The sequence below is a fragment of the Cupressus sempervirens genome, chromosome 8, assembly GCF_028749045.1.
Source record: "Cupressus sempervirens isolate cs-2001-9-10 chromosome 8, ASM2874904v1, whole genome shotgun sequence".
NCBI lineage: Eukaryota > Viridiplantae > Streptophyta > Pinopsida > Cupressales > Cupressaceae > Cupressus > Cupressus sempervirens.
In genome coordinates this window covers 359,567,635-359,594,234 of record NC_143125.1, presented here as the reverse complement: position 1 = coordinate 359,594,234, position 26,600 = coordinate 359,567,635, and the positions used below count along the sequence as shown (strand labels likewise).

Below are 26,600 nucleotides of genomic sequence, written 5' to 3'. Positions count from 1 at the left end.
ACATGGTTAAAATTATCAAAACACATTATTCTGAAAGTATTCATATTTGAATGGTTGTAAGGGATTGATGGTGTTTCATTCATGATTACAAATGATGTTTTGAGGGCATATGGTTAGTTTTCTTCAAGGTGAAAAAAGTCACAACAAATCAATTTTTATTTGAAAGAATTTACTACAAGATTTTATTTTCATATCCCATTTTGAAATTTATCCTTTTGAATATTTTGGGGAACCAAAGTGAATCATATGCGAACTGCAATGGAGGTAAAACAAAATATGAGATTATTATTCATGAAAGAAGATTTGTGTTTTTGGCCTATTTTAAGTCTGAAAGTGACATATTTAAGATTAATTTGTAATTGGGGTTATAAGGTACGAGAAGGAAATCTATTGAACATATTTTGTATGAGAAGTGTGCATAGAAGGAATAACTTGTTTTCAAAAATTTGCAATTGTGGTCATGATATCATTTATACATCTCATGACTCCAAATATTGCTTGTATCTTTGAGACCATTTGTACTACACTTAATAGGACTTTAAAGGTTTTTCAAGACTTACATGCAACATCAAATGAATAAAGATGGTATTGAAGGCTGGAAGCAATGGTGATAGGAAGCTTTTTATCATCCTGAGCTTATTTTTTGCTCGTGGATAATTTGTTGCATAAGTACCCTATTTGTGTCACCTAGGGAAATAAGGGGCTTGGCATCATGTTTGTCATTAAAGGAGCAAAAAGGGGGCAAGATTTTTTGTGTGTGCACTTGGTCTATTCATATTTGGTTGGTGATTTGTTGAGCACTTGAAGAGACATAAGACACGCTCTAAGTAAATGTGGACTTTCGAAGGAAAGATGTCTTGCATACAAACATGTGGTTCATGATTTGAACAACAAAGGAAAGATTGTTTCCACAACAATTAAGGAAGTTTTAGACATACTTGGAGGAGATGTGAATTTCTGGAGGAAATGTCTCATTGTGTAGGAGGTTGAGAACACTTTAGTTTTTCAATGTTCTATAAATGATTGTAGGTTCTACAATTCAAATCCATTGATGCAAACAATTCGACATTTCTTGGGTGAGAAAGGAAAATTGGTGAACGCACTTTATCAAGGTCTTCAGAAGAGTTGTATTCAACCCTTGTAAAGTTCAACTCTTGTTCAAATTAATGTCATAAGGGGAAGGGGAATGTTGGAGAGTGTTACATTATTATTGATTATTTGTAAATAATGAATAAAAGTGGGTAGATTAGTTTGGTTAGTTTCATCCTTGTAGGTAGTTATTCACGAGAACATAATGCTTTATAAAATCAATTGGGAAGAAACAAAACATGAATCAAAACAATCAATAATATATAATATTCAAATGAGCAATGGTTTGATATGGTTTTATTTGCAATATGCTCACGACTTTAACAAGTAAAATGTGAAATAAGTGAAATGGGAAAGATGGAAGAGAAGTGGAAAGAAACATTAGATAAGTGTGTTGGATGTTGGAAGAGATTCTTGTTAGGTATTGTTGTTAGTTATGATTAACATTAATGGTATGTCATTGATTTCAACCTATATGTCTAACAGTCAGTGTTGCTACTGATGAACAATGCAAAGAGAGTTTTGATGAAGACACAGTTTGTTGAACCTAAGCTACCGAACCTTATGAGATGATGATTGGTGAGTCTACATGCTATATTTGCCATCAAATGTGTTCCTAAGTTGATTCGGATAAGTTTCCAAGGTCTTGATGAAGATTGGTTACAAATAGTATTTACTAAGAACTATTTCAGATAAAGGTACAGTATACTCTACGGTGAATTTTGGAGGAACAAAATTTAGGTGTTGGATTTTTGATACATCATGAAGACTTGGATTTGTGTCCACTTTCAAATGTATTTGAGGATTGGAGACTTGGAAGCCAATTTGTTTGTTGGACAATGAAAGGGATATTATTTCCTAGCCAACTCAACCGAAAAGACGTGTTGATTGGATTATTGAGACTAATTGTTGGTTGGTAACATGTTATTTGATATTTTAATGTATTCCATATGTGTTATAGTAGACACCTATGGAATAGCATTGGTTGATGTAATTAATTTTGTAATTAGGTCTCATATGAGCCGACCTAAAAGTGTTAGAAACTTGTGTAAAGAAATGAATTCATTTGTAAATTCATGTATGAGGAGTATGCGAGTGTGTATAGAGAATGATATGATGCAAAGGTGATTATGCAAGTTTGGATCAAAGATAGAGATCGGAGTTAATTGAGAAGAGGTATGAATAGAAACTAATAATGTACTTCAAACGAACTGTATTGGCATTGTTGATGCTTTCAATCAGTTCATCTCAATGGATTGTTGTTTACTAATTGGGTTGATGCCCTTATTGTGATTGGATTGTTGTCAAATCTTGAGTTGTTGCTCTTGTTGTATTAGAGCAATGAGCTTTAGGCAAGTGTATGAATGCATTTGCATTCCTCATCTACCTTTGGCAAAATATTGTGTTAGTACATCATCTAGTGGATTTGATCCCCACCGTGGTTTTTCCCTTAATAGGGTTTCCACACAAAACAACCTAGTGTTATGGTGTTATTTGCTTTGCATTTTCTTAAAGTTTTCAGATCTGATATACGGAGAATGGTTTAGTGTTTTAAATTTGTCACAACTAATTCACATCTCCTCAACCCCATTGCCCAACCCACTCACCCACCCCCAACATTGGAGATAATTAAATAAGTTAGAATTTATAAAATTAAAAATGCCATGAGAAAGAGGTCAGATAATTAGAGTAATTATTTGATCTCAAAGAATAGATAGATAGTTAAGGGATTAAATATTTAAAATAGTTATGTATCTAAGATCAATTATTAGGGTAATTAAATATCAAAGAAATTAAATAATTAAATAATTAAATAACTTATTTAGTCGAAAAGGCATAATTAATGTAGAACAATTAGATGACAGAAATTAATGATTAGACAAAATGATTACATGGAAGAAACAATGATTAAATAATTAAAATTGTTTATTTGAAGGATAGAAAAACAAGAGAGATCAGTTGAGCAATTAAGATCAATCAATGTGGATGAAAATTTAGTGAAAAGCATTATCGCAGGCATAGAAAGTTTTGCAATGTCTACATGGATCACCCCAATTTCTGATCAGGGTGATTGATCTTCAGCCTTGTTTGAGAAGATTCAGCAGCTGTCAAATGCATATGCTTGTGCAAAAACATCGATCAGACTCATCATCCATTGAAACAAAAGACTTCAATTTTTCCATAGATAATTGGCCGCTAACTTCATCGCTTTACCCTCTTTTTCCCATTATGAAGACTGAATGAGTCACTGATGAACCATGTCATAATCAGAAACCTTTTTCCATCTTACTTCTAATTTATACAAGTACCTGCAACTGTCTGCTTTCTATGTCTTAAAGTCTTCATCTTTTGGACTGTAAGCACCACATAGGCATTGTATTAGTGGTATATGCATTGTTGCAACATTCATAACACATGCATCTTTCTGAGAAAAACTGAATATGACTGATCCAATTCAGATCAGTTAGATGTCTCTGTATCAATTCTTTTCTATTTGAATAATCTTAGGGATACATTTCTCTCACTTATCTTGTTGGAGTAAGGACCCTCTTGCTGCCTCCACCTTTGTGTTAAATGTCTCCATATTTACTGAAAACTGAGGAAAAGAAGCTCATATTTTTCTCTGCTTATTAATGGATATGTGCAATGGTTCACAGATTATTGCTCTGCAGAAACTGTATGTGAACTCTTGGCTTGCTTTTCTTTTATCATCAATAAATGGCAAGATGACTTTTTAAGCTACCTGCCAAGTCCTGTTTTATCAGATAATTTGGAATCAAACCATAGGTAGCAAATAATTTGAATATGGCGCATAAAGGTGACCAAAAGAAAATGCAATAAATTACTTATTCAGCTACTTTCCCTTTATATGGCTATTAAAACTGTCACTGAATTATGCATATTTAAAACTACAAAGGGCGGCAAAATAAAGTGAGCAATGCGAAGACAACTAGATTGAAAAAGAAGCTATATTTTCATAATTGCTCAAGGAAGTCTTAGTTGTTCTGCCATGCACTGTCCAGGAGCAGTAATGCTGAGAAATTCTTCAAGAAAATGGCACAACTAAGCACTAAAATGTGGTAGCCCAAAGTATTTCAAGACAGATTTGATGAACAAAACACTGGTTTCCAGACATCCCTCATGAAGTAATTGCATCTTTATAATTCATGATGTTTTTTAGGTGACTACAAAACAGGGTGAGAGATTTGGATAATGCAACATATATCTAAGAATCACAAGTGGAAATGGTTTTTTGACACAATAACTCAGACTATCTTGAAAAAAGTATAAGCCCCTCCAAGGCTCACTATTTCCATTAGGGTATGTCAGAATCTTAGATCTATCAACGAGTGTAAAGAGCCAAACCCACAAGGTAGCTAGTTTTCCTGCTCCCTAGATGAAGAAATGAAGGTGATTGTTTGCATAAGTGAATGAATGTTCATTGATCATCTTAAATGATCTTAACCACCCGTAGATTAGACTGTCATTCCTAAGTTGTAAAGCGTAAAATGAAGTTGCATTGATTGACAAATTGACCAGATTACAATGTATCTGGTCAAAAATGAAAATGCTATTGATTCAGACAATTATCAAAAGGCTGGCAAGGAATTTGAGATTGCACTGTAATTTACATTATTTATAACCTAACTCAATATGAAATTAAATGCCAAAAGAAGAATAAGGAGAAAAAAAGGTGAGGAAGAATGGATAGCCACATTACCAATTATTTCTGCATTATTTGTAGCCGCCTAATAAATCTTCAAATGGGTTGTGAAGTGATCAGCCTTCACACAATCTCCTAGCATAACTAATACAGTTCTGGAGAAAGCAATGTCAAAGAAATCCCAAAATTTATTCAATCATAAATATGCATACCAGTAATGTTGTGATTTGATATAAACCCATATTTGCAAAAAGTATGTGAAGCATCATTTATTGCATATGCATATTCATAAGATTTACATGATGTGACTCACACCAATGAAATCAACAGTCATAGAAACTAGATACAGAAGGAAAGCTTATACTACTACATGAGTACTCAGATTTCTCTTTTCCTCCCCACTCCTAGAAGTTAAATACAAAATGACTTTATTATACTCAACCCTTCCATGCTTCCAAACTTACAAAACTGAATCCATTTGAAAAAATCAATTTAGTATTTTGTTGCAACTGAACTTAGAAAGATAATCTCGCAAAGATGCCAGTGGTTGAGTTAATTGTGATACGAGGCCTAGTTTCTTTTTTTTTTAAATCCACGTTAATGACTGCCCAAATTGGCTTCACTTGTTTCTACCAAAAAAGCACATCAAATGAATCATGTTTTCAGTTTTGCCAGATATTTGCATACAGCATATCACTTCTGAGTACAACACCATTTTAAAATTATACTAAACCAGCGAATGAAAGAAACATTAGAGAGAATTTTGTTGTTTTCGGTTATTACAAGATGTTTGGAGACAATATCTTCTCCTTAAAAGATCATTTATTAATAGTATACCAACAAATCAATATCAAATATGCAACAATTAAAAAACAACCCGAGATAGACATCATTGGTAAGTCTCACAGTCTTAAACCATTCTGGCTCCAGGAGTGCTTTAACAAATGAAAATTGAATATGCAATAAGCAAGAAACAGTCTGAGATGGACATCACTGGTAAGTCTCTGTCTTGAAGCATTCTGGCTCCACAGCTGCTTTCATGGGCTCAAAAAATTTCACATGGTCTCTTATATGGTCTGCATCATTTAAGTCACTTAATGAAGTTTTGATTTTTGATCTTCATAAACTCAATGTTTTAAGTGTTAAAATATTTTTTATTGTATCTGCTGCCGTTTCTAACACGAAGGATGTATTGTGTTCAACTTCATACCCGAGTTCCTACTAATAGTTTGATTGAAATTCTGGTTAGAAGTGAGGACAGTGGTAAGTGGATTAAGGCATGCACTGCTCTAGAGAATTTCTGATTCTCACCAATGGCAATGAAAAGATTTCATTGCTGGAGGTTGGTCAGGTTATGAGATGTTTGGGGGCAATACAACAGAACAAGAGCTTTAGCTTATGATGAAAGTAGGAGATATTAATGGCAATGTGCTTCTTCATTTTTCAATTTTCACAATTGATGGATTTGAACACTAGCCTTGTAATTCATTTATTTCTATTGTTAGAAAGAAATAATCATAGTCCATAGATGACCAAAAGTAGTTCAACAGCACTCAAGAATAGAGCAGTTTACAATAGAAAGGTCCAGGAAAAGGAACCTAGCACTTTTATTGAAAATGGGCTGTTATTGATGAGCAAGTGATTCCTGTGTTGAGTGTGTTTGTAAATTGAGTATTTGCTATTGTGAATTAGTAATCTAATGATGACTATATGGTTATGTTCCCCACCAACCTTGTTCTTAAGGGAGTGTTGATTTGCACAATTCTTTTTCTCATTGAAGCTTCTCTTCATCTCGCATAGTTCAAGTTGTGTGCCAATGTTTTGAACTTGTCAATGTTCAAATGTGACAACTCATTAACAGTCCACTAGATCAGCCTATTTAGGTTGTATCTTGTTTACTCATCGTTCATCTCCAGACTTGATTACAGACTAATTATATAGGCAATCGAAATACATTCATTACACTATTTTTACTCTTTGAACATTGATGTTGACACATGCAATAGAGAATTGCTTGTGACATTTTAGCCATAGTAAATGCAAAGAAAGAGAGCTAGTAGCATGACATTTAAAAGTATGTTGGTTGTTATACAGTAATAACATGCATGTTCATAAATCAAAATATTGTTGAAGTTTAAGGCCCATGCCATACCATTTCATGTGGCATGTTTCTCCCTCTTTCAAGCAAATATTCAAAATCAAATAGTTTGTTGGTCCCTCAGCTGTCCCACATCGAGAACATAAGTTTTTGTTAGGCAAAAAAAAGAGAAAAACTTGGATAACAGATTGCAGCTCTACCATCATGAATGGATGGACTGATATCAAACATTGGCTACTCATCGATATCATAGTCAAATGTTTAGTTGGCTCTAATTTTCTTCGAGCTATTGATTGTTTCAGGAAGAGGGAGAATGCAAACATCTAATTTGATATTTTCAAGGATGCTATAGAAGTTATTGGAGCCACTCATGTTGTAAAAGCGGTGACCAATTTAGCTTGTGTATGTAAGGTATCTAGCTTGATAGCAGAGTTCTTCCAAGCACGTTCTTAGACCCCGTGTAATGTCTGTGTGTTGAACAACACCTTGAAGGACATTGAGAATATGGATTAAGTGACATATGGATGTTCATTACACTTCACTGTTTTTGTTCAATACTTTTTGTGGGGAAGATTTTCAAAAGCAAGCATACCTAAAGGAAGAAATGTGGAACAAATGATACCTACAATGATTAACGGTCCACCATAAGCTACTTCGTCAAACATATAAAATATATAGCTATCATTATCAAAATTCATGTTCAAAACCATTACCTTTGTTGTTCTATGATGGCATCTCCATTTTTCTTCTTCTTCATCATCATCATCATCATCATCATATATATATATATATATATGATGCCACCATGATATTAAATCTCTAGTTCATCTCTAGTAATATATGTATAAATATATACATGCATATATATTGAGAGAATATAAGGTTAGAATAAATCATAATCCCCCGAATTACGCACATACATAGATATATGTATCTAGTAGGTATGACCTTGGACATAATATTAGCATGATGACATCATTGGAAATATATATATATATATATATAAACCTTTTGTTTTAATTAACTTTTCAAAGGAGTCGGTTGATAATTGTTTTAAAATTACAAAATCTTTATGAGAGATGTTGAATACATTTAGCACCTCTTCCTTTTAATCGGTGAACTCAAGAAAACCGAGGATCTTGTTCCTTTACAATTGTCATGGCCTTATATTTAAAACTCTCATTGCCGAGAACGGCATTCAACCTTTTCTTCCCTCTCAGCTTCTTTACATTAAAGTATTGAGCTTCATCTATCTCACGGTTCTTACAAACTAGATTGCTAGCATTGTTCTCTATTGTTCGAACAACTTGAACCAAAGAACGGCAAGACTTCTTGAGCCTCACTGATCAACGATCAGGTTATGTTTACTTCCATTTCTTCTTATTCAGAAATCGATGCCAATACTTTTCTCGATAAGTCTAAATCTGCCATTGTTCCTCAAACATTTTATGTTCAAATGTTACAAGCAAAGTATAAGTAGTTGGCTCATGTCTGCCTGTTTTTATTGTTTCTTTCTTTATGATTAAATGCCAACTGTTTAGAATCTAAATAAGTCGGAATGCACAAGCATGACTCTCATAAAGAACAGATCTATGTATGTGTGTGAAACATCTTAATTTTATGATTTTTGATTCATCAGAACAGCTTACTGCCAGAATGGTTTTATCTCATGTTTTCAGCTGAGAGTCAAAAATTTACTGCTAATGGAAGAATTCTATGCTTAGCAGTATAATCAATCACCAAGGATTCACCCTATTCAGAAGGACCAATGAAAGAGGGTGAAGAGGTGGAGGAAATCCCTGCAAAAGGAAGGACAGAAATTAGAACTATTAAACATGATACAATATATAATTAAACTCTAAGAACGTCCCCAAGTAAGCTCATGTTGTCCAATTCATATATTTTGTTATCAAGTCAAGTGGTGGAATTAAGTACCAGGATGCTTAGTAGCTAGACAAGGTGTTCCATGTCTAGTCTGGGTAGGGAGGGCCTTTCTTGAATAAGATTATGTGGGAATATTTTGAGGGTCCACAGTTGGAAGGTTAAACCCCTGACAATGTTTCCCCTCTCCACAAGATGTCAGGACATGCACCAGACAAAGATAAATTATGCCTTTAACATTTGTTGGTAATAGGTATTTTACTTTTATGATGGTTATATGATGGATTGATTCATATCATCAATTTAGTTATTTCCTCTAATGAAAGCAACTTTTCTCATCAACGTAAATGGTAACTAGTTAGATCGGTTGATCTTCCAACTGAGCATGGAATATATCTATAGGCAAGAGATAAGTTTATCTGATGGATTGTTATTTCAGTCTTTCATTTATGTGAATAATGAATATGAATGTATTTTCTAACTATATGTTATTGTCATAGTTAGCAATGGAAGGAGAAGGGATGATACAATGGTATTTGATGCCCTAAATGATACAATGGTATTTAATGCCCTAAATGATACAATTGTATTTGATGCCCTAAATGGTACAATGATATTTGATGTCCTAAATGATATAGTGGTATTTGATGGTATTTGTCATTTCAATAAAGTAGTATAGCTAAGTGGTATTTATGGACTAACCTAGGTTTTGCAAAAGCATCCCTAGACGGATTTCGGTTTTGAATTATACAGTATGTAGATTTTAAATTCCTTGTTAAATTCATTGATGGTATCTTCAATAGTTATTTATGAAATTTCCATTTAACCGATTGTAACCATTAATCTCATTCACATGTACGTATCTGTTATAACTATCTTCTTGTGAATATGAAGTATTAACTGTATTTCCTTGGTATGACATGATGTTAGTTACAACCCGGGAAAAGTGGATGTTACAAATGCCTTACCACAGCTATCATATATATTTGATATTTCCTTAGATTTTGAGTTTTGAATTTGTTTAATAGTTGTCCCCTAAAAAATCACCTAAATAATTGTACTTGAAATGCACCTCCCATCTGCTGTCATAACCAATCCAAAAACTTCGTGGAGCATAATATTGTGAGGTTTTCACACCATCGCTCCATTGCAAATTGGGAGCCCTCTTTTTGCTCGTAATTGTTAGGTCAATTAGGTTTTGACAGTAAATTTGGCAATTTTGAGCTTTAAAAGACAGAGAGGTAATGCAAAAAATAAAATGTCCAAGTTGCGATATTAAAGGGGGAATGTTAAAATTGAAGTCTTTCAGGATCATGTTATAATGGCCTGGACATAAAATTATTAGCGTATTTAACTTTTGGCAAGTCAATTAGTCCAAAATTCAATATAAAGACATATTCCAAGCGTAAGCGCCTTAAAATCCTTACAAAAATTGATTTTTCATGTTAAAAATGGCCAAAATCCTAAGGTAAATCAAGTTTTCTTTATAAAAACGCACAAAATCCGAACTGTACATGAATTTCCTTTCATAGTTTGATCAAAATCTGGACTATACATGAATTGTCCTTCGTATTCTGATCAAAATCCGGACTATACATGAATTTCCCTTCATATTTTGATCAAAATCCAAACTATACATGAATTCCCTTCATATTTTGATCAAATCCGAACTATATATGAATTCCCCTTCATATTTTGTTCAGAATACGAACTGTACATGAATTTCGATTAATATTATGATCAAAATCCGGGCTCAGCATGAATTTCCCTTCTTATTTTGGCATTTCCAGAAACAATTCTAAGTGGTGGAGGTCAAAATCGAAGCATACCATGAATTTCCACCTACTTTGCATAATGTTTTCTTGAAAATTTGCAAAGTGTCTGAAAAATCCAGAAAAGGGGTGACTCTCCCCCAAGTGTGAGCTTGAGATTTTCCAAAGTTTGGAAATTGTCCAGACTAGGGTCATTTTTCCCTTAGAGGAAGTTGGGAACTTGGAATATTTTTCAAGTCTGGAAATTGTCCAAACAGGGGTCATTTTTCCCCAAGATTGAGTGTGGAACATGAAAAAAAAAATTCTAAGTCTAGAGGTTGTCCAACTAGGGTCGTTTTTCCCTGGGTGGCAAATATGGATTCCAAGATTTTTCTAAGTATCAAATTTGTCCAAACTAAGGTCATTTTTCCCTTGGAAGGAATAACGAATGGTGGCATTTTTCAAAGTGTCAAAAATGTTCAAACATTGGTGTTCCGGTTGGTGTTTTTTTTCCCATGCAAGTCAACTCTACACTTGGTTAAATGTTTGAAGAATAAAGTCTATCTTACAAGGAGATCAGCTTGTCCCTATTCACATCAATTTTCTGTAAGGATTGAAAAAGTACAAAAAGGAATGTTTGAGGATCATTCTAACACCGAAGTTAGTATAGAAGCATGGATAAGGACATAAGGACAAGTTTGAGGTTGAGAGCAAGAAAGAATCTAAGGACAAGATTCCCATCAGGGAAGTGGTTCTGATGATGATTGAGTTATACAAGGAAATGGCTTTACTGTGCCAAGGAAGATGTTAATGTGTTCTAGGGATTGCTCCAAGGATAGAATATGAAGATCAAGAAGAGAAAGAAGAATTCCAAACAATGAAGGTGGAAATACCAAGGCTCCAAGCATTGTAAAGTCGATCTATCCAAGAGAAAAAAAAGTCCAAGAACAATGAAGAATTCCTAAGGATAAGGTAGTGGAATTAGAGAAAAATTGCATTGAGAAGTTAGAGGTCATAGAGTTTTAACATGGAGGCCTTCCTAAAATTGAGATGGATTAACTTAGTGAAATTTTACTTAAGTTCGTTGATTTTACTAAAAGGGAGAAGAAGAAAGGAGTATACATCTTGCATGATGACTAGGCGGCTTCCTTGCTTCTTATTGATCTTCAAGCCTTTGAATTTTCTCATTGGCTTATTTTGTGGTGTTTCATTTCTACTGGCTATTTTTGGTTTCCCTAATTAGAGTTTGTAATGGATTAATCTGGGTCATTGATTTCAAATCAATCTTGGTCATTCATTATAATTGGAGCTCCTATATAAACCCCAACCCTCTCATTTGTAAATTAGGACTTGTTGGAGAATTGTTGCTAATATAATGTCAAATTTGCTCTACTTTTCATTGTTGGGTCTTGCATGGTGAATTGTTGTGATCAAGTTTGCATTATTGCATAGTGATCCATATTTCCTCAGTTTAGGATTTCATTTCACGTTGTTTAGAAGAAGTTTAGTTGGATGAAAGAATTGTGGATATTTACTTGCTTGACTCAAATTTAAACTAGGCCATTAGCCTCTTGTTGATGGTAGGGGTGCCTTGTGTCATGAGCTAGTGAAAGTACTTAATTTCAATTGATATCCAATCTTCAATTTGCATCCATTGGTGGGATTGAAGAGGGTAGCTATTGATTTGAAAATCATTTGAGTATATCCTTAGAAGTTTGCACTAGGTGGGTGGAGTCGTTGATGAAGCTACATCGAGTAGAGTCTGAGATTCCTTTCATTCCTAGTTAGAGGTAGAAGTAGCAGTAAGTTTAAGTTCAAGTGGATATTTGAAAATCAAAAACTATATTTTCATTGTACGTTGTAAATCCAAATCTAGAAGTACAAGAGTTGATACCCATTGAATGAATAGCATGCATCCCTTTGTGATAACCTAAGTTGCCAGTTCGAATTAAGGTATGAATTCAAATTTGAGTTTGAAATTTGTTCAATGTTTTTGGAGGTTAGGTTCGGTTTCGTTTTGGGTTCGTCTATACAAGAATATATATATATATATATATATACAAAGTTCATAGACCACTATGCTAATATTAATGCAACATAGCAAAATACACCACCATATCAATGTTTTAATTCAAAAACAATAATGTCAAAATTATCACGATCAGATATAATAAAAACTATCAAGCAAATCATCAACATTCTGTTACAAATTAGAAGCAGAAAAAGTAATGTTATAGGCATGTTTAAGGCCAAGGTTGTGATTGTTGCCATATCATAAGCTTCACACATTAATTATCATACCGGATGATTCAAAGAAATCAACTTTGGATCACACTAGATGAAGGCAAGAAAGCGGGCTTTGGATCTAGATTTAACCACAATAAAGATCTCTATAGATTTTGTTCAATCCATATTTTTATATACATGTTAGTGTATACGAACGAATTATAGTGTATTATACATTCCATAATAGATGTGTGGCACTTTTATACATCTTGATTCTTCTCAAGTAGCATTTTATTCAAATTAAATATAATTTGTAATTTGAGTCTATTCATGTGCTTTCTAATTCTTAGTATAATTTGGTATTAAATCTTTTTGAAAAAGTAAACAAAAGGGTGTTTTTCTGAGTCTAATTTATTCTGTCCAGGTCCCTATGCTGTAAATCAAAGTCACTCAAAAGTCGTCTAAATTATGTCAGGGTTCCTCTGAGAGAATTCCTAGCCAAATTTGGTCTCTATGGCAGACTTTTGACAGAATCTGAAAAGGACCAAACTTTTGAGAGAATTGAACCAAGAATTCCCAGGTCTAGGAGAGAATCTGTTAACTCGGGTGATAACCAATAAATCGCATTATTACACTGAGTGAGTTTCTACAATAGAAGGAACCTTGAAGTCATCTCATGATCTTACTTTGCAAGCTTAGAATGAGAGATGACCTTATATCAAGAGAGGATTAAATGTTTGTTGTTTCATCGTGAAACATTGAGTATTTGATTATGCATGTGTTGCCTCACTTTTCACCCTGTAACCATTTTGCAAAGTGGAGAATTTTGTGTCTTAGTTAAGCATAGGTATGTCTAAGTCTAGTTTTAAGTTCCCTTAGGTGAAAAGAGTCTTCATCGGATTTTTCATCTTTCCCTTCTCCCACATTTCATGGTCGAGTGATTTTCTTTTATGTTGTGAGTTTACATGTAGGTTAGTACCTAATTCGATGGAGATTCTTGCAACATGCAAAAGTTATTCACAAAGCTGGGCTTGTCTGCGTCTTATCATATTTTTAATGAAAAGAGGAAGCTTACGGAAAAACGATCATCGCCTTCTCCTCGGCAGGTTTTCAACCCATGAAGGTGATTTTCTGCAAAAAGCAACAAATGATGCTTACAGGCCTATGTAAGAAGATAATGAGCTATCTTATGGAGAATCCCTATTTTCTCTACGACATATTACCTTAGGAAACGTTCAGAATCCATCACAATGCCCAGAATCATCTTAAGCGGAAAATGAAAAACCAACTTCTTTTAGGTAGGTTTTAGGCCCATGAGGTTCGTTTTCCACCAAAGGCAATTGTAAAGGAAAAGAAACAAGGAAGTGAGTCCCATCCGACTTTCACAGTCCTTTTAAACTTCTCTGAACCCAAAGGAAACATCAACTCAAAAGATAAAGTTTAAAGGAAAGCCTGGGCGGAGAAATGCAAATTGTCTTCTCCTCGGCAGGTTTTCAACCCATGAGGACGATTTTTCGCATTTAGAAGAAAATCAACTTTGTAAGCGGATTTGGCCCACATATTATACACAAAACATCTTAAGATGATAATGGAAACAATCTAACCACTACGGGAAGGGTATACTAAGCAGAATTCGATTGGGCGGATATTTCCTTACGGAGTACCCTGTTCATAATTTTCCGAAACTTAATGGGAAACAGAAAAGCAAGTATGAAAGAATGGAAAGTTACCGTTGGGCCAACAGAAACAGTGAAAAGACACCGAAATATCCGTTAGAGCTCCCGCATTTACTGTTTCAATGGATTCATCCTTTAATTCATTTGTGTGGCAGGAATCCTGAAGATCAACGGATGAATTGAGACTCCTATATAGATGGAAACATAACAGTTATTCAAACTACCGCTTTTTCTTGAACTCTTATTCTGTTAAATTGCACAACGCTTTCAAATAGTTTGTATTTGCAAATTCAATATCCAGCTCTTCATCTACATTCAAAATTTCAATTCATTTCATTCTCAAACAGAATGGCAACCATGTTTGCGGGTTTTGATGGGTTGAATGGAATCAAGTCCACATTGCAGAATTTCACGGATACTTCATTCTGTTTTTATGATATGCAAGATTTCCAAAGAAGGCTAAAGTCAGAGCCAATTCATCCTATAATTGAGAAGCTCTGAGGATGTGGACTAGTGGAAGCAGTTGGTTTTTCGGCGGCAGTTCAAGCTCCAAAATTGGTTTATGAATGCATAAAACACTACAATACGGATACCAGACAGATTGCGTTACCTAATCATACAGTATTGATCTCCATTGATAGGCAAATTGTGGTGAATTGCCTCCGAGTTCCAGAATAAGAGGAGTTTTCGGACTTGACAGTGGGAGGAGCAATCTTTGAGTTCTTTGCAAAGAAGATGGTCTGGAGGAAGGAGATTATGCAGTCCTAGTTTCAAAAGCCGCGGAGTGCTAAAAGTAAGGTTCCCAAAACTCTATTTGGTACTAATCTCAAACCTGAGATTGTAGACATTCTGGTTCTCCTACACAGATTGAGAGGTGAGGTAGAAGCTTAAAATTTCGTTGAACAATATTTCTTTTCGGTACAAGTTATTTATTCAAATATTCAATATATTGACTGGGCTCATGAGGTAAGTGAAAATCTTTCCAATGCTCTCAGCGTCGCGAAGTTCTACAACACTTTCTATATGTCTTCCTTTCTGATTTACATGCTAGCATCTCTACAGTTATGGCCGAGCCTCCCAAGAATAGAAAATTTTCCCAATGATGTGAAGTGTTATGAATTCTATCCATATTTGCAATTGCAAAATAGTTATGCGGAGTATGTCAAGGTTAATGACGCATTCACAATGAGAATTTGCAAGGAGCTCCAAGGATGTTCAGAGAGAAGATTCAGTCCGAAGGCAATGGCGGCTATTAGTCAGTTTGGAAGCTACTTTATGCAGTTCTCATCTTTCTTGTATTCGTGCCTTGCAGCTTTCAATGGATTCCCCTTGAAGCTGCCCAAGTATCTGAGCAACATGATCATGCTAATAGAGATCGTGACACAGGCGATCCAGGTGAATGTGCTAAGCAGAAGCTTGAAGAAGGGATATGAGTTTCCTATGAAAGTAGGAGCTTTCAGTTGCGAGTCCCGATTTGATGCAAAGAATATGCTCAAAGTGTTTGAGGTGAAATACAAATTGGAGATGTATGAGGTCTTGAGACCTATGTTTGATCTGAAAGGATATGCGAGGGAGGTGTTGCAGATTGGGAGTGTGATCAAACACATTACCACTATTGAAGATTATTGGGCGGATGGTAGAGATGAATTTGAAAGTCGAGAGCTTTCGCCAGCCTCACAGTGGAGCAAATAAAAACATATAATATCAATCTTAATGTTGAAGGATTGGAGGATGATGGGCAACATATGTATAGTAATACATATCTGACTAAGTTAAGAGACACTCCTATCAGTTCAGAGCCTTATCAAGATGTTGAGGAGGATTTAGATACTATGATGGCCCAAATCATCAAAAGAACTGGGAAATGAGTCGAATGGACAGCCAAAAGAAGCCAAAGCAAGGGCACAACTACTCAAGCTTCTCCAACAACTCCAACTCCCTCTTCCTCCCAAAGTGCCACACCAGGCATAACTCTAGCTATCACTCAAGGACCAGCTCAACCTTCGGGAGGAGGTGACCAACCTCCAGACAAGAGCATCCCCATAGCTAAGACTTATCATGATGGCTCTCTCCCAGTTATTGGAACCCAAACTAATGCTGAGGAGAAGAAGACGGAGGAGCCAAAAGCTAGTGATGTTACCTCAGTTCCCTCTCCTCATGTTACACTAGTCCCCTCTCCTCATGTCACCCCAGTTTCCTCACCTCATCATAGCCCAATTCCACAAGTAAGTGCTTTACTTCTGCAACCAAGTGGCTCCCCAGTGCAGATAGTGGATTTGGGAGATGGAAAGAGCAATAACAGTGAATCTACTGAATCTAATGAGGCAACTAAGAAAACCTCAGAGGTGGAGAAAGGTCAAAGCTCTTCCAAGCTCATTTCTCAAACCCCGAAGAATCCCTTCTCTTCAACTGCAATGGCAATTACTCCAGTCAAGAAGAAGATGTTTAGCATAGAATCACTTGGGACAGCCTCCAAAGTGATAGGCACTAACTCTTGGTTGGAGGATACTCTAGAGAGAAAAAGGAAAAGGAAATATGAAAGCGCCCCCGCCAAGGATACCATATCCCTTGCAATTTGTTCTAGATCTGCATTAACCAAAGTGAAGAAGCAGAAAACCTTGTCTATACTTGGGCAAGATTCAGAAATAGGGCACCTAACAATGGAGATAGCCAAGCCCAACAAAGAAAGAAGAATTGAAGATATGACTACTAGTGATTTTACCTTGCACTTGGTGGACCTTGGAGAGGCCAGACATGACACCAAGATTGGCTTGTGGAAGTCAACCAATGAAGTAATTGAAGGACAATTGGAAAACCTGAAGTTGTCAAAAGTTAGGATGAAAGCTGAGATAGAAGAGTTGAACAAATTTATCAAACAATTGGTCACTCCATTGGCAACTATCTTTGGAGTGTCAGTAACAAGAAATCCTACTGCTGCTGAAGTTCAAGCCCTTATCTCCCAACATCGAGCAGGCAAGGCTCGTAGGATTCTAATTTATGGTTTTGGGAACCAACAAATTGGCAACTCTACTGGGGAAATTGCAAGTAAGCTTTGCATACTTACTCCCTCAGACCACTATAGAGACTCATTAAAACACAATTTTTTGGTAAGTTTCAGATTTTGTTTTCTAAACATTTGCCAAGATCATGAATAAGTTATTAAGTTTAATTTCAGCATTTACCATTTGCTATTTTATACTTTTCAGATTTTACAAATTAGTTTTTTTCAACATTTAAGCATAACGTATATAAAGTTCTTCCTAAAATTGAAAATTCTGATTGTGTTCAAAGTTTTGATTTCAGCTTAATCTGAATTTCTTTTATTTTCACCTCACACAAACTTTGAAAGCAACTAAATTTAAAGTTTTATTGATATTTTCATAAAATCATTTTTCAAGTTCAAGTTATTTTTGGCATCTGTTGGGGAAACACTTAGACATTTATTTCTTTCTTTCCTAAAAAAGTTGCGACTCTATTGAGTATCATTAACATATTTTATTGAGGAGGTAAATCTCTACTTTTGAGGTGTATGTGAGGAAGAAGGTCAGTGAATCTTGGACTTAAAAGACTTGTGCAACTAACTTTTCAAAGAAAATCAAAAAAGAAGTGTAACAACCCGATTTTCCAAGGTCTAATTTAACATTCAACAATACTCAAGGAATACAGTTATTACTTCGTTTCATAGGAAGACAATTATATCATCAAGTTCATGTGAATAAGTTTTACCACTAAAATCAGTTAGACAAAAATTTTTAACTTAAAAACTTTAAGTACCTTCAAATGAAATTATTACAGAAGTTGAAAAACTACATACCTTAGAAAAACTAAAATCGAATTCAAACTAGGGATACTTCTACAACCACCTAGGTTAGTCCACAAATACACTATAACAATTTCACATGACAACTATCCTCTAAAAACCGCTATTTAATAATCAAATGATAATTACAATTAAATACTTCCATTACTTAAAATTAGGGCATCACATACCACTTTATCAATTAGGGCATCATTTATCACGGATTCAATTTAGGGCTTCCACAACCACGGATTCAACTAGGGCTTTCGATACCACGGATTCAATTAGGGCTTCCAATACCACTGTATCATTTAAGGTTCCAACTATCACACTATCATTTAAGGTTCCAGCTGTCACACAATCAATTAGGGCTTCGGATTTATTTTCCTTCCGATTACTTATCTGTGACAGTAACTTAAGATTAGAAAATATACTTATATTCGTTATTCATATATATATGAAAGTAAAATGATGATAACAATGAAATACTTCAATTTAATCTTACCTCCTCCTAATAAAAAATGATAATACCTGTTTCCGATAAACAATTGAATGCATGGCTTATCTCTGTCTGACGTATATCCAACATCTTGAGAGAGGTGAAACATTGTCAGGAGCTTAACCACCCAACCTCGGACCACAATATATCCCCACACGATCTCTAACGAGAAAGGCCCTCCCTAACCGGAATTGACAGGGGACATCTTGCCATCCACTGGCTTCCTGATAATTTAACTCGCCATACGACTTGGCAGCAGGAGATCACAGTAATAGGATTGTGCATGAGTTATTAATTAATTCATATTAAATGGTAATATTGAAATGTTACTGATTCATATTGTTGATGATTCCTATCTCACACCTCATCACCCATCTTCTTGACTACACAGTCAGGTGAGTCCCAAGTGTTCGAGATTCTCAGAGCAAACGGCTCTTTCGTTTATTCAACCATCATTTCATATTTTATGATCATGTTCTTAAGAGATCTCAAAATGTCAACATTCATGTTTTTTTTCTTAATAGGTTCATCTATACCTCCTCGCCATAATCAGGCCATCAGGCCGGTGACTCCTTGGTGCCTAAACAATTAACCTTTACTGTTATGTCTTGTACCTTATTCACCTTATTCTGGCTCTTAGCCTGGTGAATTCCTTGATAATCTGGTTTCAATTTCTCATTCTCAGCTAAATATATTTCAAGATGCATCTGATATTAAATTGGTTTGATATACTTCCTTAACATGAATCCAAAGATAATTTCATGTAGCTCTACATATTCAAACAAATATAATTGAGAAGGGATGAGAAATTCAGACTTTGTAATCCAATGTCATATCTAATTTGAAAGTGTTTGGATTCAAGCATTCTATGTAAGTATACGGCATGGTTTTTCAAATATAAAACAGAGTATAAAAGGTGTTTACACATTTATCCCTATCTAACATACTTTGCATTGGAAATAAATTGTTAAATTTAGTGACATGAAAAAGGTTTCACAATGTTCTTGCTACGAATGCTATAAACGTGAAAAATGAATTAGTTAAGAATCAGCGGACTTAGAGTATATAAATAATCTGGCATTGACCTTTGCAAAGAAAAACAATACAAGGAATGTGAAGCAGAGTACGGCATGTGTCTTACTTCAATCAATAAACAAAGGCAGACTTCAAAGGAGAATTTCGTTTGGCTACAGTTCGTATTCTTTCTCATAAAGGAAAACGATATGCTTGCAAGAATGCTGAAAACAAGAAACTAAACAATTGACAAGAATGGAGAGAAACCATATGCTTATACCAAACAGGAAAGAATGAAAAACGTTTTCAATGATCTGCATTAAACGTGAATCTGCCCTATGATCATGTTGCTCGAGTATGAAGGTGTTTTCCCAGCCCACGGCAAACACTCAGCCGTATGCACAGTATGACCTGTTGTTGCTTCTTCAACTATTTGTATGCTAATTGTGGGGTTCAAATGTGAATGGCTTGAAAGCCGAGAGTGGAAAGAATGCCATAGCAAGGAAGAATGTCGAGAGCAAGGATGGATGTCCAAATACGTTAAAGGTTTCAAATAAATATATTAAATGTTCTTATGGCTTCCATCAGTTACAAGAAAACCCCTACGAAAACCAAGATGACCATTCGGATTCCAAATATTAAATTGACTAAAAAGAAAAGAATAAGAAGTTGGAAAGAATTGGAAAATTAAAATTCGAAGATTATAATAATACAATTATTATAATCCAAACATTATTATAAAGTACAACTATTAAATTATTAAATGATAATGGTGCCAAATCATGATTATATTTAAATGAACATTTATAAATAATTATTAAAAGTACTACGACAAAAGATAATTTAAAATCCTTTAAGATACGTTTTATAAATAATTTAATTATTTTAATTAAATTATTTATTAAACAACTCAGTTATTTTAATTAAACTATTTATTAAAATAACTCATGCGATTCCATAGATGTATTCTGTTCCAAGTTGCTAGGTCCTCTATCTGTTTGCCTAGTGATGGTGACGCCCTGCCTAATTCTTTTCTGACAATGCTTCCACCCTTAGTTGCCGATTCATGACATGAATCCAATTCGGGCACGTGAATCGGATCTGTGGATTCGGCATTTTTTTTTTTCCCCAACTATGATTCGTGGAGGATTCATGTATATATATATATATATATATACGCTAAAAAATAAGAGAAACATACATAATTCTAAAACTAAATCATTTCATAGTATGAATCTATGATTCTAATATGCAACTAAGAATCTAGTATACTTGATCAATGACATTGATAATTACTCTATTTTCACGATTATAAAGAAAATCAACACATTCACATTGAATTACTGAAAGTGAAAGTTTGTAACATTCAAAATATAGATCATTAAACTTAAAGTTTATAACATGATTTACTCATAAAAGAGTCAATAGTCAACACTAAAGTTTTTGATTTAATCATCAAATGGATTTTCAAGAAAATCTGCATCAAAGGGGTACTGATGAGCTGCAAATGTTGCATCTGTATCAGTAGAGGAACCCAAACCACTAGTAGTAGAGGGGATTGTTAACTCATAATCCTCCTCCTCATCATCCACATCAATCAAAGTGGATCTAGCAAGATCCTGGATGGTCATATCTAAATCAGGAGTCTCGGGTGCTACATCCCAAAGCTTTTCGGGCCCCTTCTTGTACTTTGGATCCTTTCGTGACAACAAGCGCAAATTGTTGTGAATGAACACAATGTCTTCTGATTTTTTTGGAGCCAACCGGTTGCGTTTGACTGAGTGGATAAAGGAGTAAGTACTCCAATTCCACTCAGCTGCAGAAGAGCTGAGAACCTAAAGAGAAATTAAAAATTATCAATACAACAATCAAGATAAATAAATTAAATAATAAATTCAAGGAATTGAGAATGTTAACCTTAAGCTTAATTTTACAAACTTACTTGGGATAGGACCTTTATGGCAAGAGGTTGGAGGTACGTGAGGCTTGCCCATGAAGGTACTACCATTTGATGGCACCCATCCTGCTTTGGTCTACTATGGCAATAGGGTGGAGATCCTCACCTAAGTTGAAAGCAACAAATTCACTCCTCACAATTGCCCCAATCTCTGGATCTTGGAATATTTTAACTAGTGCCCTCTTATACCCATCTGCAACCTCTACATCTCTAAATGGTGGCACTCTACCTGGAAGGCGAAGTACATCTGCACTATAGTACCTGGGGATAACAAAAGACAATTGAACACTATCAAATATCAATAGCACAAACATTTGATAAGAACTACAATACCTCAGGAATAGAGCATATGCAAGGAGGTGCAAAGGTGTGGTCATCTTGTTCCATCGATGATGAACAATTTTTTCGACCTTCTTGCAAAGGGTGTCCTCAGGATCATTCTCCCTCCTTTGTATGACCTAAGATATGAAATATGAATAATAATTATAATTAGTGAATATGTCAATTTAAACTTCAGAATCTAGATATCTCTCAAATAAAAAATTGTTGTAAAAGAGCGTAAAACTTACCATTTTAATTTTTTCCAGCATACTATCCATGGAATCATAAATATCCCCAAGGCATGGCTCATCACTATCTGCGAAGCGAAGCATTGCCATTATTGGATCGGTGATTTCCAACACATAACTCACAAGACCCCACCAATCCTCATCTAGTATCATTCTTCTCACATCTAAAGCCCTTGCTGTATTGGAATTCTTTCAAACGCCCCATTGGGGGCTAATGACCATATGCTTCAATGCTTCTTTTACCTTCACAAGTCGTCTCAAGACGATTGTGTGAGAGGCAAAGCAGGGTTCAGCAACCTAAGAACATATTAAACTCAAGTTAGTAAAACATTTAAAAATTAAAACATGTTAATGTAAACAACAACAAAAATTAATAATTGTGGAATCCAATAATATTCAATTATATATTAAATATAAAAATTTACCTTCAATAACTCCAAGTCCGAGAAACTCCTAAAAATTGCTTGTGACATGTGGTGATTTGTCACAAACATTTGAATCTCTTCAGCTTCCTCATATATCCTTTTCACCCAATCTATTTCGGTGCCAATTGCTTTCATCACTAAATTGAGAGAGTGGGTGGTGCATGGTGTCCAAAAGATATGATCATATCTAGACTCTACAATTATCCCTGCAGCCCTGCAAACTTTTGCATTGTCCGTGACCACTTGGACAACATTATCAGGACCCACCGACTCTATGGCATCAATGAGAATGCGTGAAATAAATTCTGCATCTTTCACTTGCCCTTCACAATCAACTACCTTCAAGAACATTGCCCCCTTAGGACATACAGCAATAACATTGATCAATGGACGGTTTCTACAATCTTTCCACCCATCCGAAATAATAGACACACCCGATTGAACCCAAAAATCTCTTATTGGTTGAAGTTGAGACTCTACATTTTTCCTCTCAACATGTAATATGGTAGTGCACAACTTCTCATAACCAAGCGGTTTGTAACCATGGGGTGCATCATTTATTGCTTCCACCATCTCCCTAAAATAAGGTGATCTAGCAAAATTAAATGAAACACCATTTGCAATTAAACAACGTCCAACTTTGTGATCAGCAATGTCTCTCTTTTCATTTTGGAATGCCCTATCTAGTGGGCCTCTCTTGCAGGTGAGTGGAGATGGGTCTTCATCTTCATCATTTGTAGTTGGCATAGGCAAAAAAGGATGTGTTCTTGTATTTGTTTGATCGGAAGATGGTGTTGGTATATTTGTTTTTTTTGGAAGCACCACGTTTTGCTTTTGCAACTGCTCTATCAGCATCATCGTGCTCTTTTGCTAATGCTGCTATTTGTGCAGCTGGTAATCCCTTCTTATCACTACCTTGACACATGTGAATTCCTTCACCCGCAAGGCCCAAAAAATGTAGTTTCACTCGGGAATAGGAGCTTCTATATTGTATGTTGCAAAACTTACATTTCCATTTGTATGCCCCACCCCCAGGACATTGTGCAACTCTTGTTGTACGTCTCCATAAAGGAGACCCCTTATCAATTTTGAAGCTTGGTGATGCAGCCCCACCCCCACCCACTCAGCCTTGACTACTCATTGTTCTATTCTTGCAATCTAGAAAAAAAAGTGAAAGAAAACCATGCTTCACACTTAAACAAAAACTTGAAAATTTGGAAAACTAAAAATAAATCAATAATCTATGAAAGAACTCAAGAATATGGTTGAAATGCATACCTTAAACACTTCTTGCAAGGTATTTGAAGCTCCACAACCGATCTCTTTCAAATCCAAGCACTTTACTTCAAACTAGTATGAGAGAGCAAAATAGAGAGTAAATGAACTTGCATTGTGATTTAGAGGGTCGTTTTTAGGGTTTAGGGCCTTTAGGAAAAAAAAAATTTAAAAATGAAATTGGGCCCACGTTTTTGCTTCTTTATTTCGTTATTGCCGCGGATCCGCGCGTGGATCCGAGCAGGATTCGTAATCCTGCCTGTGGATCCGTAAGGATCCACCGGCCGCGGATCCTTACGGATCCACAAGCAGGATTACGAATCCTGCCCGGATCCTCACGGATCCATACGTGGATCCGGATCCAGGAATTTACAGGCGAATCCGATAACTAAGCTTCCACCCCTTCGGCATGCTCCTTGCAAGGAATTTCTCCGTAATTAAATTATAAATTATATAATCATAAATAATCATAACAGTTAACCTTTCATCCTAATTCCATGAATTCGCGATTAACGATCAACTAACATGTCATCTGCACTTGAAATCATAACGACCAACTAACTTACCATTTCGCCAGATTATATCAAATTAAACTGCCAACTGACTTCATGTAAACCTCAACGGCTATATTTCAAGCTAGGTCAAAAATTGGGATGTAACATACAATTCCCCTTGTGGTTCATCGTCCTCGATGAACTTGAAATTGCAACGAACATTTTAAAGGAGTATTTTAACATTGGAATGTAACATACCATTCCCCTTGTGGTTCATCGTCCTCGATGACCTCTGCAATTTAGACACAAAGAATATATAACATTGTGATATCATTTCTTTTCTCAATTGGGTCAGAATGAAAATCATAATCGAAACTCAAGATCCATTTACTTTAAAGTTTCCAGAAGATACTTGCATGGTAATATAAAATTTATCACGTACTCACCCGAGTTCTCTTTACCTTGTGATTTTCTTAGCATCTTTTGAGTTGATTCTATTTCATGTTCCTATCATACTCATGCAGGCACTCACCATATCCTTAGTTCAATTCCATATTGATATGTTCATTTGAGAGGATTTTCAGGGTTCAATTATTGAAAGTAAGATAAGTATTTCAAAATTGAAATTCTTCAACCAGCAAGTTCTAGATCATAACTTGATCATAATTTAAATCACTCATACGTACCATCTGGCATATGGCCCTCATTAATGGATAGATCTTCCTTGCAAACTTACAGATTACTTGTAATAGGTTAGTGAATCCACGTTTTTCCATTGCAACTTTGGCCTTCAAGCCCAATATTTCATTAGAATAATCATTTCATGATAGGATATCTCCAAAACGATATACAACAGTTCAATAAGTAAAGCCAACAGCGCATGAGTATTAAACATGTATAACAATGTGATATACTAAGCAAGATCATCAAATCAAGATTATAACCATCTGAAATAATTCATAAGATTCTCATCATTCATATGTAAATACTTGGAAATTCATCTTTCCCATTTCCGTAATTTAGGCTGCCATGCCCCTCTCATCAAAAGTTTACATCTATAAACAAGCATTGATAGTTCCAACTCCTTACTGGAACACATAATGATCTTGTCGTTTAACCAACATCAGAAAGGTTCCTGGTTCACAGTTTTATTTTCATTCAGTTCAAGTTCAAATAGGTAACAATTTATTTCTGTCATTAATTTGGGTCGACAAACCCGCTCATGATAGATTTAGATAACATTTTATCAAGATTATAAATTGTATTTGGATTGCGCAAATCTCAGCATTGGGACCCCTTTTTAATCTTCTGTATCATTTTGGTCCTGCCATCTGAGTAATCAGGTGGGTTGAAGTCCCAACAGTTATTCAACAAAATAACTGAAGCGTCTAAACAATCAACAAGATCAATTGTTCTGGCAAATCTACCTAATTAAACTCCCAACAATTATTCGACAAAATAACTAAAGCGTCTGGACAATCCACCCTGGCCAAGGATTTCAAAATTTGGGTCGTCAAACTCGATCTCCACCACTCAGTTTGCCAATCGTTTTTATCTTTTTAATTACGTTTGGGCTTTATGATATCATAGTTTATACATTTGTCCACTTTATATCATTTCAGCCTTCCTGGCTATTCTAAATGATTTTCCAGTGTGTTTTTCCAGCTTTGATTGCAATATCCGTTATGCAAAAATAAATCTTTTTCAACATTGCATTTTCAATTTTTCAAAAACAGTGTTGGACCCAAGGCTTCAATGTTGAACCCAGCGCTCTGATACCATATGTAACACCCTGATTTTCCAGGGTCTAATTTAACATTCAACAATACTCAAGGAATACAATTATTACTTCATTTCATAGGAAAATAGGTATATCATTAAGGTTCATGTGAATAAGTTTTACCGCTAAAATCAGTTGGACAAAATTTCTTCACTTAAAAACTTGAAGTACCTTCAAATGAAATTATTACAGAAGTTGAAAAACTACATACCTTGGAAAAGCTAAGATCGAATTCAAACTAAGGATACTTCTATAACCACTTGGGTTAGTCCACAAATACACTATAACAATTTCACATGACGACTATCATCTAAAAACTGCTATTTAATAATCAAATGATAATTACAATTAAATACTTCTATTACTTAAAATTAGGGCATCACATACCACTGTATCAATTAGG

General features: G+C 35.0%; 1 protein-coding gene across 5 annotated transcripts in view; it reads right to left on the bottom strand.

Moving 5' to 3' along the window:
• Nucleotides 1–2,997: 2,997 nt before the first annotated feature.
• LOC149542815 (uncharacterized) overlaps nt 2,998–26,600 on the bottom strand; it is a 97,807-nt gene continuing 74,204 nt past the window's right edge. For 2 of the 5 annotated variants that reach the window (XM_089797705.1, XM_089797707.1), the window contains 2 exons: nt 4,811–4,908; nt 2,998–3,842 (listed from right to left, as the gene is read on the bottom strand). The gene's annotated coding sequence lies outside the window, so the exon portion shown is untranslated. The remainder of the gene's footprint in view (nt 3,843–4,810; nt 4,909–26,600) is intronic. The other 3 variants (XM_089797704.1, XM_089797706.1, XM_089797708.1) reach the window with 2 other exon arrangements.